Source organism: Gallus gallus, chromosome 7, assembly GCF_016699485.2.
Source record: "Gallus gallus isolate bGalGal1 chromosome 7, bGalGal1.mat.broiler.GRCg7b, whole genome shotgun sequence".
In the NCBI taxonomy this organism is placed as follows: Eukaryota; Metazoa; Chordata; class Aves; order Galliformes; family Phasianidae; genus Gallus; species Gallus gallus.
In genome coordinates, this window is record NC_052538.1 from 22,430,048 (window position 1) to 22,445,135 (window position 15,088).

The 15,088-nt window shown below is 41.4% G+C and overlaps 1 long non-coding RNA gene across 1 annotated transcript; it reads right to left on the reverse strand.

Annotated features, from left to right (window-relative positions):
- Positions 1-9,175: 9,175 nt before the first annotated feature.
- LOC101749715 lies at positions 9,176-14,425 on the reverse strand. Its single transcript, XR_212663.4, has 2 exons — positions 12,369-14,425; positions 9,176-9,842 (listed from the first exon to the last, which is right to left on the reverse strand). It is a non-coding gene; the product is annotated as an uncharacterized LOC101749715 (long non-coding RNA).
- Positions 14,426-15,088: the final 663 nt, after the last annotated feature.

Here is a 15,088-nt window from a genome sequence, read left to right on the forward strand (position 1 = left end):
TGCTCCATTGCGCTCTGTGGAAACAAAGAGCGGCCTTCCTCCAGTTAGTACCTGCGGTGGTTTAAGTGCTTACTGAAGGCCAGTGACTTCTTTAAATGGAGCAGACTTTCCTAAGTGCCTTACCATCTGTTCAGTGCTTTTGACAACGTGTTTATGTTGTCAGTCACAAAGGAGAAAAAAAATCAAAGTGCTTCATATTTTTTGTTAATAGAATATGTTGAGATGACATTAATCATACAGACAGGGAACCTCTACTCATAAGTGAATGCATGCGTTAAACACTACAGCTGTTAATGGACCCTGTTTCTGATCATGGCTGTCATAAGTGATAACAGGCCTGAGACCAATTAAACTACTTTTCACATTTTTCTTAAGGCAAAGGAGAGCTGGGAAAAGATCCTGCCTTCAGCAGCAGTGCTGAGGTGAATGGCTGAAGGGCTTAGTGCTGTGGTAAGACAATCTCTCCGTGCTTGGTTGCTCCCTTGCTCTCATTTTCCTTTTGAACCATATTGCCAATGGGAAAGAGAAGATGCGTTCAAAGAAGCTTAAAAACATGGTCACCTTGCATTTATAAGACCCTTGCATACAGCCAGCAGTAACACAAGGCAGGCCACTTTTGAATCAACTAGCACTTGATACTAGAGTGTATTTGTATGATAGTGTGGACTATGTTTGGAGTTTGAAAGCCAAGCCCTTAGTTATGTGTCACAGTGCCACTCCTCAAAATCTATGCATATACTCATCCAGCCCTTTACAGGGACCTATCTTACAGATCCCAAAGCAAAAGTAACTTGAGATACTTGAGATAATATCCAGCTTTGGGTTGGATGTGAGGAAAAACTTTTCCAAAAGAGTGGTCAGGCACTGGAAGGGGCTGCCCAGGGAAGTTATGGAGTTACCATCCCTGGAGCTGTCCATGAAACATGGAGATGTGGCACTAATGGACGTGGTTACTGGGTAGTATTGCTGGTAAATGGATTGTTGGACTGGATGATCCCAGTGATCTTTTCCAACCTTGATGATTCTATAGGCAGCTCTATGGATTCAAGCACTTCTTTGCAGCCTCCTCTCCTACCCTCTCCCAAATTACAGATTGTGTCTGCCAAGCAAACTCCCAAGTTGAGATGGTAGCTGGTTTTCTTGTGTGAGGAATGCTGAATTTTTCAGCAAGCTGTGAAAGCCAAAGCCCTCGCCAACTTTCCTTTAGGCTTTTTAGACCCAGTGTTTGCATTTGCTTTCTGTTTCAAGTAGGGAGAGATGTGGCAGCCTAGCTAGGATCCCAGTCCCTTTGAAAGTCCTGCAGCAAAGCAGGATATTAAGGAAACACAGGAAAATATTGGGAATCACTTGCTAGTATCTAACTCCATGACTGCATGCCTTACACGTATTTTCAAACTATAACAGCAATATAAACCAAACTTTTTAAATGTACAAAAATTAGGAAAGCCAGAGTATCAAACACTCCTCTTTCCTTATATTCGGGGATCAGGTTTAAAAAAAAACTCCTGTTATTTTTATGTAAGACATATTGTAGGTTTATTTTTTTGCCTTCCAGGTTTTGAACCCAAGTTCGATGTTTGAACTAATATAAACTGTTCCTCTTGTGAAGGTTTTACCCCCAGAGGTCTTCAAAATCTATTGCACATTTGAAGAGTCTATTTAACCTTTTCTGACATTTAAAAGAAAACAGAAAGCAAGCTCCTGCCAGCTGAAAAGTGAGTTAAAGGAACCAGTCCAGTTTCTGTCCAACTGGATGAAGAAAGGATAGTCAAATTCCTTCCATTTTACACATAGTTAGTCATGAAATTGTACAAGAGGAATAAAGAAAAGACAATAAAATAGCCTTATTGTAACAGCTGAAGCGAACCTTGGGTAACTGTCAGCAGTGAAATGTCCAGAGAGCATTTGTACCATTCCATTTCATTAAGCTGAAGGGTGGGATTGCAGACTGTAAAAGATTATAGCAGAGCTCTTCTGAAATTTACAGCTCGCAGTGGAGCGCAGGGGAAGTCTCCCTTTCTTGCGTATGCGACAGGGAGGCTGGGATTTGTCTCTCCGATGATGATGATGTGTAGAAGAAGGAGGTTGCCAGAAGCACCAATGGAAAATGAAATGTGCTCCATGAAAGCATCTTTTTTTCTTCCCCGGAGCTGACAAAATGCATTTGCACAGTTGGTTTTATTTACTTCCCGAGCTCTTGACTTCACAGGCTGGTTCAAGGCAGGAAGCCTTACGGTTGGTGTTTAGGACAACGTCAGATCCTTTGGGGGTACAATGCGTAACAAGAACAAGTGCAACAAATGTCTTGGGAGGGGGAACACATACCTAATTTCAAACAGTGCAACCAGCAGGAGCTACTCTGTTTTCTACCAGCTGAGAATTTTTCCCCAGGAAGCTTAAATTATGAGTAAAATGGGAATTAATGTCTACTTCAGCTGTAGCTGTGCACTGGGAAACTAAGTTCTTCTTTCTCAGAAATCTCTTTGGTTTTGGTCTCTGTTCTCCCTTATGACAGTGCATCTCCTGATAATGTGCAGGAGAGCAGTTATTTGCCAGTAAAAAAAGGTACAAGGCTGATGGGTAGACAGTGAGAAAGAGAAGTCATTGTAGCTGTGTTTAAAAAAAACAAACAAAAAACCAGCCCTAAATACTTTTGTTCTTGAAGTTTGGCTATAATGGTTATCTTAACTTGTCTGTGTTATTTCCCCAGAATTGCTGGGTTTTGTGCTAGTCCTTGTCAGAGTGGTAAGGTATCCACAACAGTAGGGATGGTCAGGAGACTTATAATGGTGCAGGTTTCCAACAGGAATGGCAGTTCCCACCAAACTGATTTCCAAAAGTGAAGAATTGTCAAAATCACATTGGCGATAATATAAAGGGAAATGATACAATCAAAATGAAATGCAGCCCACGTTCAGAAAAGATTCCTTTTGTTTTTTTTAATACAAAATAATTTTTGTCTTAATCCATTGCTACATTAATTTACTTGTCTGTGCATTGCCTTGTAGGACTTTGAATTTGTAACTGTTCTTTGCTATAGGCCCATAGTCCTTTGGAGAGCTGCAGCTCCTGAGATAAACTGCATTCAGCTTGGCCTGTATAATATGCTGTGTTGCGTACTCATGTGAGTCTAGTGCTGTATGAGAAATGGAATTAGGACATAAAAGTTTAAGCATTAGGGAAACCTGGGGGGTTCTGTCTGCTTAACTGCAATGCCAGAATAGAGACCATCACAAAAAGTGACGATTAATATTAACTGAATTTTAGGCAAATAGAACATGCGTGGCAAACCATGCAAACAGAAGGAAACGTTTCAATATAGGTAATTCTTCATTCTTCTTTCTACTTCAGAACAATGAAAATGCCAATTCCGAGCAGGAATTGTACGACATTTCAGTTTTTGTGCAAATTAATTACACCGGAAGTTTTGCTTCGGCTTAGAATAAGTTTTGACACGCTGGAAGTTCCCAAAGAGGAGGAATTCCAACGTTCTCACTGCTGCAAGTCCACATTCATTAATTTTCATGGCTTTTTATGTGCAGGCTCTCCTCTGTGAGTTATAAAGGCTTGAACAGTAAAGCCAAAATCTTTACTGAGGATTTGTACATGGGTAATTGAAGGATTTAATTCTTAAAAGTGGGATTGTGTTCAGTTTTATAATCTTTTTTTTTTTTCAATATGAATGGTATAGGTTAAGGGAAGATTTTCTTTTTTTAAATCGTGCTGAAGTGATCCCAGCAAAAGCAACACAAACTGATGAAACAACCACTGGAGTTTGTAACACAGCAGAGTTTGGACACCTCCAGAACCATTTCTTTTTAGCTTTATGCTGCAGGTGATTAGTGGCACAGACTTCTTGTGCAAAATTGTGAGTTCCTGTTGGTTTCATGGCTAGATTTTGGATGTGAAAAGACGATGTATATTCTGTGCATGCACTGCTGTTGGGCTTCTGTTTTTTTTTGGTTTTTTTTTTAGGCATAGTCTTTTCCCCGAACAGATCTGTTTCTATATTGCAGAAGTGACTATTTTGATCATTAAAAAAACACAGACTTCTAACATCCTCAAGAAGTATCCCCCCCCCCCCCCCCCCCCCCCCCATCATCCTGCTTAATATCAGTCTGAAGTCCCCACACTGATCTGTTCTATTGTCAGCTATGGATTTATGTGAAATAATCTTGGTTTCAGATCAGACTTCTGCAGACCTTCACAGAATTAACAATGGGCACAAATTTGCTCACTGTGGATGATTTACCCTTGGGAAATTCCTTTTCTTCAAGTGAACTTAAAGGACTTTTAAAGCCTTAGGAGCTCTTGTGCTTCGGTGTCTCAAATCAGCCATTTAAATTATACCAACAGAATTATACTATTGAGAGGTTAGTAAGATATAACTACAAAGATTATCAGTTCTCTCCCAGCACTCTTTACTTGCCTGCCTGGGTTTTGGATCTTTATAACAATCATAGTTTAGAAGAAGCTGAAGACAAAGGAGTGAAGTAATAAGCACTTGCTTACAACGGAGGACTCAGACCACTGTCCCTCCAGCCCTTTATTTTATGTACCTTCTAGGAATTGAAGAACCATCTCAATTAAAGAAAGATTCTTCTTGATGAGAAGCATAAAGACTAAATCTAGAGTAGTACTTGCTATTTTGCAGAAGGCAATAACCAAGGCTATAATTGTTTTCCAATGTGGCCCACAGTTCTCTGAATAAGGATGAAATTCTCCTAGACAGAATGCTGAATGTTTTATTCTTAGCTCCTGAGGCAAGTAGAGAATATACTTCACTGATCTTCGTAAGTTCCCTGAATTGAATTTGACTCACGTTGATTCTTCGTGTCTTATTGGGAAGAAAGCAAAGGAAATACAGGGGAAGACTAACACAGCAGAAAACAAGCTTTCCTTTCCTATAAGAAGATGAACTTTATATATATATCATTCTGTCAAACCTGGGAGCCTTCTGTGCTTTCATGAGGAAGGTGAAGGATTCAAAATCCCAATCAACTGTGCAGTAAGAATCACATTTTTTTCATTATGAGTAATTAGCAATCACCATTGATTTTTCTGTGTCATGGGACAGATTTGTCCCACAGTCATCTAGAGACCAAGCCAGATGATTCTCATGAAAAAGCTCTGCTCCTGCTGGCACCTAAGATCTGTAGAAGACTCAGTGGGACAGTGAGAGCTGGTGGGTGAGGAACTCTTTGTTGAAGCCTTTATTTATTTATTTTCTTCCTCTCTGCAACAGAAGAGAAAATTGGGGTGTTGAGTGTTTGGTGGAAAGCAAAACAAAAACATAACCATGTCTCTGCCAGGCCTGGATCCAGCCCTGTGACAGTCTGTTTTCCACTGGCTCTCAAAATTTATGTAAAGAACAAGGCAAAGAATGTAACTGTTCCTTTGCAGCTTCTGCTCTGAAAATGTTCTTAATGAGTTCCCCTTTATAACTCATCTAATTGTCCATCCTGCCCTGGCACTCCCTGTGCCTTTGAGACACCAGAGATCCCAAGCATCTGAAGACATAAAGCCAGAGTTAAATGGCATTTTACATTCCAGGAAGCTCCCAGAGAGCCACCAATTTCCCCTCACTCCGGGAGGCTTCAGAGAATCCAAAGAACAGCCCCCACTTTTCTGGGGAACCAGATCAAACCACAGCACCAAACAAGCATAAAATTGCCAAATATTTTCTTATTGTCTTGGGAAAAAAAAAAAAATAATAATAAAGACATTTCTGGTTCTTAGTGAATTTCACGTCTGTGATGCCAAGGGGAAGGGATACTTTGCTTCCATTAATAGCAAGGTACTGAGACACGAAAACTAGTGGAGTGTTTCAAATCCCAACAGGAAGGGTGGGATGGAGTCCCTCTGTGGAGTGATAGCAATTGCCACAACCAGGATGGGGACAAAGCAAAACAATTAAGTAAATGGCTAACTCGGATTCGGTTTACGTGTTGGATCACCTCAGTGATTTTTGCTGTTTTCTTTTTCCCCCATTCATATATTTCGGCAACGCGCTAATATTTAACTCCTCTGCCACATCTCATCTTGGCCTATTTCTTCTTACTTTTCCTCAGTGGAACAGGATTTAAAATTCATTTGAAATTCATTTATATGGGAGAAAAGACTACTGAAAAGGTGGGCTTGGACCCGCGTCAGACCCACCTCTTTTGGCTCTATCACTGTCCATTGGTAAAGCCAAGCTCCTGGATTCTGAGCAGTAGATGTGGTTCTCCACTCATTAGAAACAGAACATGCTGAATAGATAACCACCCTTTCTTCAATTGCAGCTGATCCTGCAACAATCATCTTGCTGTACTCATCCACTGCCCCCAGCTGTCAGCCTCCGCAAGCAAGGTATTCATCCCTTGAGATGCCACATTTTGGTTGCACCTTGGAAAGAGGGTGGGCAGCTGGAGGGGGAGGTGGCTGCTGGCAGAAAGGGTGCTGACTCTGACCTCAGGTCCTCAGCTCTAAGATCAAAAAGTCACCACAGTAGTTTCAGTGGGGCAAGGTTTCACAGTGACAATGTTCCATCTTCCTACCAGTTAAACCCATCATGCTTCTGAGCCTTTATCTGAATGGCATATGGGTGCATAAAAGCAATGCTTCCTTATCCTGTCACAAACAGATGCAAGAAACCCTCCTGTTAGGAAAAGGAACGAGTATTAGTTCAGGAAAATGGCTTCATTTAGCAAAAGTACATCTGCATCTGATGACTTCTGGAGCAGATGGGGCTGAACAGGGTCGGTCAGGAGCACAGACACTGTGGCGTGGAGCAGAGCACAAGTACATATTCCTGTTTACAGAAGTGCCCGAAATGCTCACGATGAGCCTTGCCAATCATTGTTTTCTTCAGTGAGATGCATCAGTCCCTGCCTAGGAAAATCACCCCGTCCCTCTTTTTCTCACGGACTGTAGCACTGAGGCTCAGCAGCATAGGAGCAACCAACGTAGTTTCAATTAAGACCCAACAAAAACAGCTCTTACTATGCTATAAATTCTATATTTATCCTGCAACACCAGCCCCATCCTGAGCCCTTCTCCCCCTTCTTTAATTGTTTGCAGAAATTTTTCCATTGTGTTTTTTTTTTCCCCCATTTTTTAGGACCAGTATTGCAGTATAAATAGTCTTTTTTTTCTTTTTTTTTTCCTCTTTCCTGCTTCTTCTCTTTCTCTATTTTTGCTAATAGTTTGGTTTCTCTACTTGGCTGAATATACATGACTGAGGTTTTGTGATATAATTGCATGATTGCTTCCAAATTTTCCAACCAATGGGGCATCTAATCAGTTGAAAAATTTCATTATCCACTGATATAAGATGGAAGGAAGGCAAAAAAGGTTCCTTCACATATCATTTCCTTCTCTCTCTACACCCAGAGCAGGGAGAAAGTTAGCTCAGCTGCAAATAGTGACTGCAAATCTGATAGTTTATTGGCTTTTGTTGTGCCATGCTCCTTCATATGGAGATAACCCACCCAAATCAGACTCAAGGGCACTCCAGATAGAAAAAAAATCTGAGAGAGATCTGATGTGTGGCATGGAGACGGGTTTTACTTTGATTTCCTGTTGATCTCTGGCCTGAAATGCTTGATTTCATCAGGTCTGGTTGATTTATTCAGCCTCACTGTTGCAGTACAAGAAAAAGTAAGGTGTCTGACCGCAAGATGCGGCTACGTTGAGAAAACAGGTTAAAACCACTGGTTAAAAAGAAAAGAGATTGAGGGAGGAAGGATCATAGATAGTATCCTCTTCCTCCATCCAAACATTTTTCAGCTTTCTTAAGGGGTGCAAGGACAGTTGGTGAAATAGGAGAGGAAAACTTTTCTCTGCTTCTCATTGGCATTGAGAGAGAAAGACTGGCTTTGATCCCATAAGTCATTGCATTCCCCCCTCTGCTCTCAGGACTGTAGATGCTGGAAGAGGCAGAGAATGGAAGCCACCATCCTTTCCTCCTCTCCCCTCTTCTTCTAGCTGTGGCCATGCATGAAACATAGAAATGCCATCCTCCTCAAATGACTACTGAAGGGTCAGAATCTGAGCTCAAGTTTTCACCTCATTTGAGCAGACTACCTGAAAAACATTGCTCTTGCTTCTCAAAGCTTATTTGCAGGTACCAGCATTTGCACTGTCTGCACATCCTGAACAATTTTCAAGTGCAGAACCCAACTTCAAAACAAACAAACAAACAAACAACAACAACAAAAAAAACCAAAAAAACCCCCACAAAAGCAAAAACAAAACAACAGTCCTCCGCACCACCTCATTAATTTGTTTTTTAGTTAAAAGCATCTCTTTTAGGTGAAATTTTCTAATTATTGTTTGCTACTTTCACATTAAAAAAAAAAAAAACAAAAGAAACAACAACAACCCTTCCAAACATTTTATAGAATAAAACACTTCTCAACTTATTTGAACAACTCCAAAAAGTGACACTGAATGTTTCCTGGTCAAAGTTAGGATTAGACTCAAAATCTGACTTTAAGGCATCAGTATGTTTCATATATGGTTTCTCATTTGTGAGGCATGAGCTCATGTGTACTTATCAACCTACAGTACCGAGCCATTTACTACAGGTCTTTCTGAACAGGACTTTTCTATTTAAATATTCTTTGCAGGCTGCTCTCTGAAGTGCCCTGGATCTCATTAGAAGTGTGGTATTTTCCTCTTTCTCTAAAATTAAATTTAGTTTCCAATTAAAATCTGGCCCCTCTGACAGACACTTTGTTTCACTTTCACGTCCAGATTTCTTACCATGTTGACCCTACTAAATGCCTCCAGTGACTTGTAAAAATAATACGGATTATGTACAGCTGCACAGATCAAAAATTTCCCCAGCGTTCAATTGCTATCATGAGCCTTTTATCAATCTGCTCTAGAGCAAAGAGGGAAACAATTTTCCCACCCCATGAAATTGAGATTTCATAAATGTTCCTTTTCTACATTATGATGAAAAGATCTTTCAAAGGTTTGGATTTCTTTTGTAAAAACAGACTCCCTCACCACAGGGGGGATGCTGACCAAGTGGTTAAGAGATTCTCCTGGGCTATGGAATAGGGTTTCCACCTGCAGTCCTACATGAAACAAGAGACTAAATTCAGAAGACACATGCTGGCCCACCTGACTTCCTGCTGCATTAAGCTGGGACTGTGTCCCCACCTCCCTATTCCTGAATCCCTGATATCCAGATTTCTTGGTCTCCCATTTTCAGGATGACCTTTACATGCCAAGTATGAAGACATAAGGCAAAAGTATGGGCAGCTGTCACCTAGCATAAAACCTCACCTCCTGAGCACGAAGTTGCCAACACCAAAATCATGCTAAGAACAACTCCTGGCTCCTCAGTAAACTCAGCAACTGCTTTAATTCATATGTAATTGAATGGTGCCAGCTAATTATTAGAAACATAATACCCCGTTACATAATCACAACAGCCTCAATAAATGTGGTTTGAGTTATTATGTAGTACTTCATTAATAGACGATAAACACACTCATAAATCTAAATTAAATCCTCATTTGGTAGGTGCTTCATTTTGAAGGGACATCAGAACATGTCACTGAAGTCAAATATCAGCATATTTAAAGTCACGTGATGAATCCTTGTCCAGATGTTTCTTCAGATCTTGTGGAAGGGACAAGTGGAAGAATGTCCTTGGAGAACAGCTTCATACAGCACAGTCTCCTCTGTTGCTCACACGTTTTGTCTGAACATTTAATCTGTACTAGCACATAGGCATTCTGGAGGTCACTTCTGGGCAAGATGCTCAGGAGGATCTGAAGCAACAGCCAGATGATGTACGAGCATGTTAGTATTTCAAGCTGGATGCCACTTACTCCTGTAACATCCTATGAATAAAGGAAACAAAACAGGGAGACTGAAAGCCAAGAAATAAGTTATTTCAACTATGTGTAATTGTTGACAAAAACAAGATGAAAACACGGATGCTGACAGGCACTCTGGGAGGGGCTGTAGGGGTATAGTGCTCTGTTTTGGGTAACCAATTAGCACTGCCCAGGGAAAGGGTTTTTGTGTCGTCGTAGCTGTGAAGACAGCTCCAACCATTGCTTTCTGATCATAACCTTCCACAATAGTTTATGAACTTCCACAGCCTCAATTACTGTCATCTAATCTACATCTTCAGTCAAAATCAAGAAAGGCAGGGAAACCCTACGGTCAGCACAAATAAATTAGTGAATAAACCAACGACTGGTGTGAAATTGTAACTGAAAGTTCCACATAGACCCGATGGCTTGATTTTCATGTGCCTTAGAAATTTTCTTCAGACTTCCATTGATCATTTTGGTTTTTTTTGTACACCAGTAGCCTTGCAATAGAGAACAGTAGCATAAACTGGAGTAATTCCTACTATTTGTCCCGCTGTGGCTTTGAGGAATGCATATGCAAAACGAGGAATATTTCTAAGATCAACAAATTTCCTTAAAGGCTACATAGGGCTGTTCTGATTACAGCTGAACCTCCAGAGGAGCCGTGTAAGCTGGACCTCTGAAAGAAAGCTGTCATAGGAAATGAAAGATTCCTTAGCTACACGAAGAGGAAAAAGGAGGCACAGCACAAATGAGGGGAGAGAGAACCCCTCACTGGGACCACCTGATGTTGGTGCATTGCCAATGTCAGCCAAGGGTCTCTACTCACTCACAAGGAGGAGGTGGAATACTGGAGCAAGGTTAAAAGCTGGAGGAGTGGAGATCAAAGCTTCACAGCTACTCTTAGTAAGTAGGAAGAGGAAGGGAGACTACATGAATGAACCAGCAGAGAAAGCATAATCTCCTTGGAAGCGAATTGTAACAACCAATTTAGAAAACATCTGATTTAGATGGCCAGTTCTACTAGATTAGAGGTAATTTCTCCCAGGTCAGTTCTGATGGTAGGAGGGAGAAATCAGAAACTATATGGACACTTTGTTTTAGTGCTTAATAGAGGAGACAATGAAGATCAGGCTAACAGGAGAACACAAAATGAAGCTTACTTAGAGGAAATGAAAACAGAAAAAGAATGTGTGTAAATGCTAGGTTACAGCCTAAGCTCAATTTCGAGGTAGTTGTAGCAGAAATGCTCAGTCATGGCCCGAACCAGTGATTGAGCACCTGGTGGGAAGGCAGGGCCAACCCAGGGCAGCTCAGGTGCATGCAATGCATTGAGTGACTGGAAGGGGTGGAGCCAGGATCCATCCCTTCCGAGACCACATTTAAGGGTTGGCAGTGGAAGTGAGGAGATCTCACTGGAGATCCCTCTGTACCTGAGGCCTTCCCAAGGTAAGCAGCTTCTTTTCTTTGTTTTCTGTGCCTATGGCTGTTACATTTGAGCATGTACTCGCTTGCTGTACTCTGGGCCCTTGCTGCTTTGCTGTCATTGCTGTGATTTCCATTTTGTTACAGTAGTGGAAGTTAGGTAATGAAAGAAATAGAATAAGTAAAGTAATGAGACTCTTTAAATATCATTGACCTACCTACTGAACGCTAGCTTAAGCTAAGTTTGGTTAGAAGCTAGTGTCTGAATAGAATCAGCATCTTCCAGTAGAACTGATGGATGTCACAATCCTTCCTGAACAGAAGATGTGCATGACTTATTTATTTTTGCTAATACATATAGGATGTTATTTCTTGCAGCAAAAGAAAAACTTCTTCAGCCCTAGGTTTACAGCCACACTGTGTGCCAGGGACTGTCAGCCAGTACTGGTAATAAACCCTAAATTTCAGTCCAAAGCCTGCTGTTTAGGAAGGAGGATGCTCAGCCTGTAATGCTGGTGTCCTGGTCACTTGGACCACTAGCACTTCCTTTGGGAATGTGTTCAAGCAGTAGATCACATGCAGGCTTGGAAGAGAATTTCTCACATACTTTGAGCTCTGAATGGTCTAGTAGAGTTTTAATAAAATGCAGACTTGTATTTCTGTATGCAACTGACATGTCCCTGGCATTGCTGAAATGTGTTTGAGTCAACACCACAGCTCTTATCCCTAAATCCATCACTATCTTTGATCTTTGTCTACCATGGAAAAGAGTACCTCCCTTCCCTGCTTTTCCAATACGTAGAATGCTGTTGGTGTGAATGGAACACATTAACAATGAAACAGGAAACACCTTCAAATGTAGTATGCAGGGATATGCCAAACTCTTCAGCAAATGCAGAAGGCATGGAGATCATAAGAGGGCAGATACAACCTTATGAAACAAAATCCTTATCTGTGTTTAGGGCTTGATCCAAGGTCTCGTTAGAGTTGATGGAAAAATCCAATGGACTTCAAATAAGGCCTGTATTCCAAAAAGGAGAGAAAGTTTGGGGGGGGGGGAGGGGGGGTGGAAGAACAAAGCATTATAAAGCCAAAGCAAAAGAATAGATAAATAACACTTACCCAAAACAAACCAGATGTTTCACCTCAAATCCACTTTCTGTTTCCATGAGAATAAAGACAAAGAATATAACGGCTGTTGGACGTTTCTTTGGGTCAGACAGCAGGGAACCAACCAGTGAAAGGCTCTGACACACGTGGCCTTCACAGGCTTCCTGTGTCATAAATGAGTCATGACAGTAGCATACTCATAAATATATTGGAAAGAATAATGTTAGTCTAAATGGTTTGATTCAAGCAGTCAGAGGCAATAAAATGCAAGAAACATCTTCAGCTTGTCTCAAATGCCTGTGTCCTTCATTTTTTTCCTATAATAAAAAATATATTTATATAAATATGCATATTAAATATTCTCTATGTATGGAAAGTTCTTAATTCCATTTTCTGCTTCAATCAGCCACGTGTTTGTGAAGCCAGAGGAACACTGGGATTTGCTGACTTGAACCATTGAAGTTACAGTCTCTGTGGAGCTTTTAATACTGCTGAGGAAGCAAAGTCACCATGATTTCCCAAGCAGAGATGACAGGATGGAGCAGAGCTGCAAGCTGCTGATGGGGGGACATGCTCAGGCACACTGCTTTCATGGGACCTGCCAGTGGTCACTGAACCACAGCTGAGCTGGGAATAGAGCCTTTCGGTCTTCTTGTCATCCTCTGGTGCCTAACAGGAGCTGAGGATGAATGAGACCTCTGTTTTTCCTGTATTCACAGGCAATAGCAAGATTGTCTTCATCTGAATGTGGTGAATCTTCAGGAAGTGGAGGATTTTTTGTGTCAACCCTCTATATGGGCCAACATCAGGATTTGGGCAAAAGGAAAGATATTTGAATGCAGTTCCCTAGAAAGCCCCATCAGTCCATGTCATTAAAGTGCAGCCAGTGCAATAGCATCTAACTTTTTTTTTTCCCCTTGCACAAAAGCCTTTGCTTTACTATTGCTTTTAAAGCTACCACTGAAATGGCTCAATGTGAAATTTTCCATTGCAGAACATCTGCTTCAAAATAGTTTCCTTTGAAGTTTCAGCTAGAACAGTTCAATTCCCAAGTGAAGAAGGCATCTTTTTGCTCAAGTGAGGGAGGGGGGAGAAACAAACTTCTTCGTTCTAAAGAAAAACCTTGAAAATATATTTTCTTAAAATAGGAATATAATGTTTGACAGAACAATTGCTCTGTGCTCGAAGATAACACTTGGCCCATCAACATGAAAACCAAAAACCTATGTAAATATGGTCAAGTTATAAACTTCAGGAAAACCCACCGAAAAACAGACTGAAATTTACCAGTGTTTGGCAGCTCATGCTTTCAAGCGATGAGCATGCTCTGTGATCCCCTTGCTGCTCTTGTATGTGCAACTGCTTCTGATTTGCACATCAGCTGAGCTGGTCTTTCTTGCGCAGGCTGTTACGAACAACTGTGGCACTGTAGGACAGGGGGACGGTATCATCTGTGCACCCATTTCTTCTCCTTGTTAGCAACTGTGCAGACCACACATTAAGCAAATGCAAGTAAGAGTGAGTGAAGGCTGTGATAAAGCATGGAAAAAGAAAAAGGGGAAAAAAAAAAAAAAAGCTGAGCAAAGCTTGATGAGGATACCTTTACATCTGGCTTTTCTGAATTTATGAATGCTTCATTTTGCTGCTTTCCTGTTGGGTTTTTTTTTCCTCCTGCTTTGGCTGTCACAGGTCCCTGAAACACTGAAGGCTGAAATCTAGAATGAAACTATGAGGAAAACCTTTGTATATGTAACAGGTCCCCAACCCCCACACAAATGTTTTTTTTTTTTTTAACTTGTTTTCAGAAGGGAGATGGGAGTATGCACGGTGTCCCACTGCCAGCACTTTAATGGAGAATTTGTCTTTTTCCCCACCCTTTTCTGGGTAAGATGGGTGAAGCTTCTTTTGCAAGAACAGCCTCTGGCTGCCCTTCTGGTAGCCTAGTTTGTTTGGCTTTGCTCTTGGGTAACTGCCTGCAAGCAAGCAAAAGCATGGAAGCAGAAAGCAAGCAGCAAGCTGATGCAATGGACAGGGCCCTTTGGGATCAACTTTACGAGAGCTATGCAGAATCAAATAAAATTGAAACAAGCTCTACCAAGCACAAGCTAAGTGTACAGGATTCCCCTCTTCCTGCATCCAATTAGAACTAAACTAAACACAGGGCATCTACAGCAGCATCTGACGCTCATCTGGGCACAGATTCTGCTCTGAACGCTGGGTGGGCAGGGAGGGTACCCATGCAGATGAAGATAATGAGGGGAACACACATCATTTCCAGAGCTCAAGGTGAAGTATGGAGAGCTGTATTCCTGCTATTCCAGTGTCATGGAGGTCGTTATATTAAGAGTTTTAATATGCCAAATTCCTGTGCTGCAAACACACGAGAAGTGCAAAGCTGTTAGAAGGGCTGGGGCTGATAATGTCAGGTTCCACAGTGTGCCATTCCAGTTCCCTTCTCCCTCTCTTTTGGGATGTACAGAGAGGAGTTTCTCCAAAGCCAGAGCTAGCTCTTCTTGGCACAGGGTGTAGAACCATTCCCTTAGATTTGGAGCTGATTCAATTGCAAACGCCATCCCACAAGTAACAAAAGAGTGCCTTAACAGCAGTGATGGACAGCAGTTCCTCTCCTTTCACAGCTTCTGTCCCTGCAGACCACTAACACAGCCCACTCTAAACTCCAACACTTCCACCTTCAGCTTTTAATTTATTTCTTCAGAGAAGAGTTTTTCACT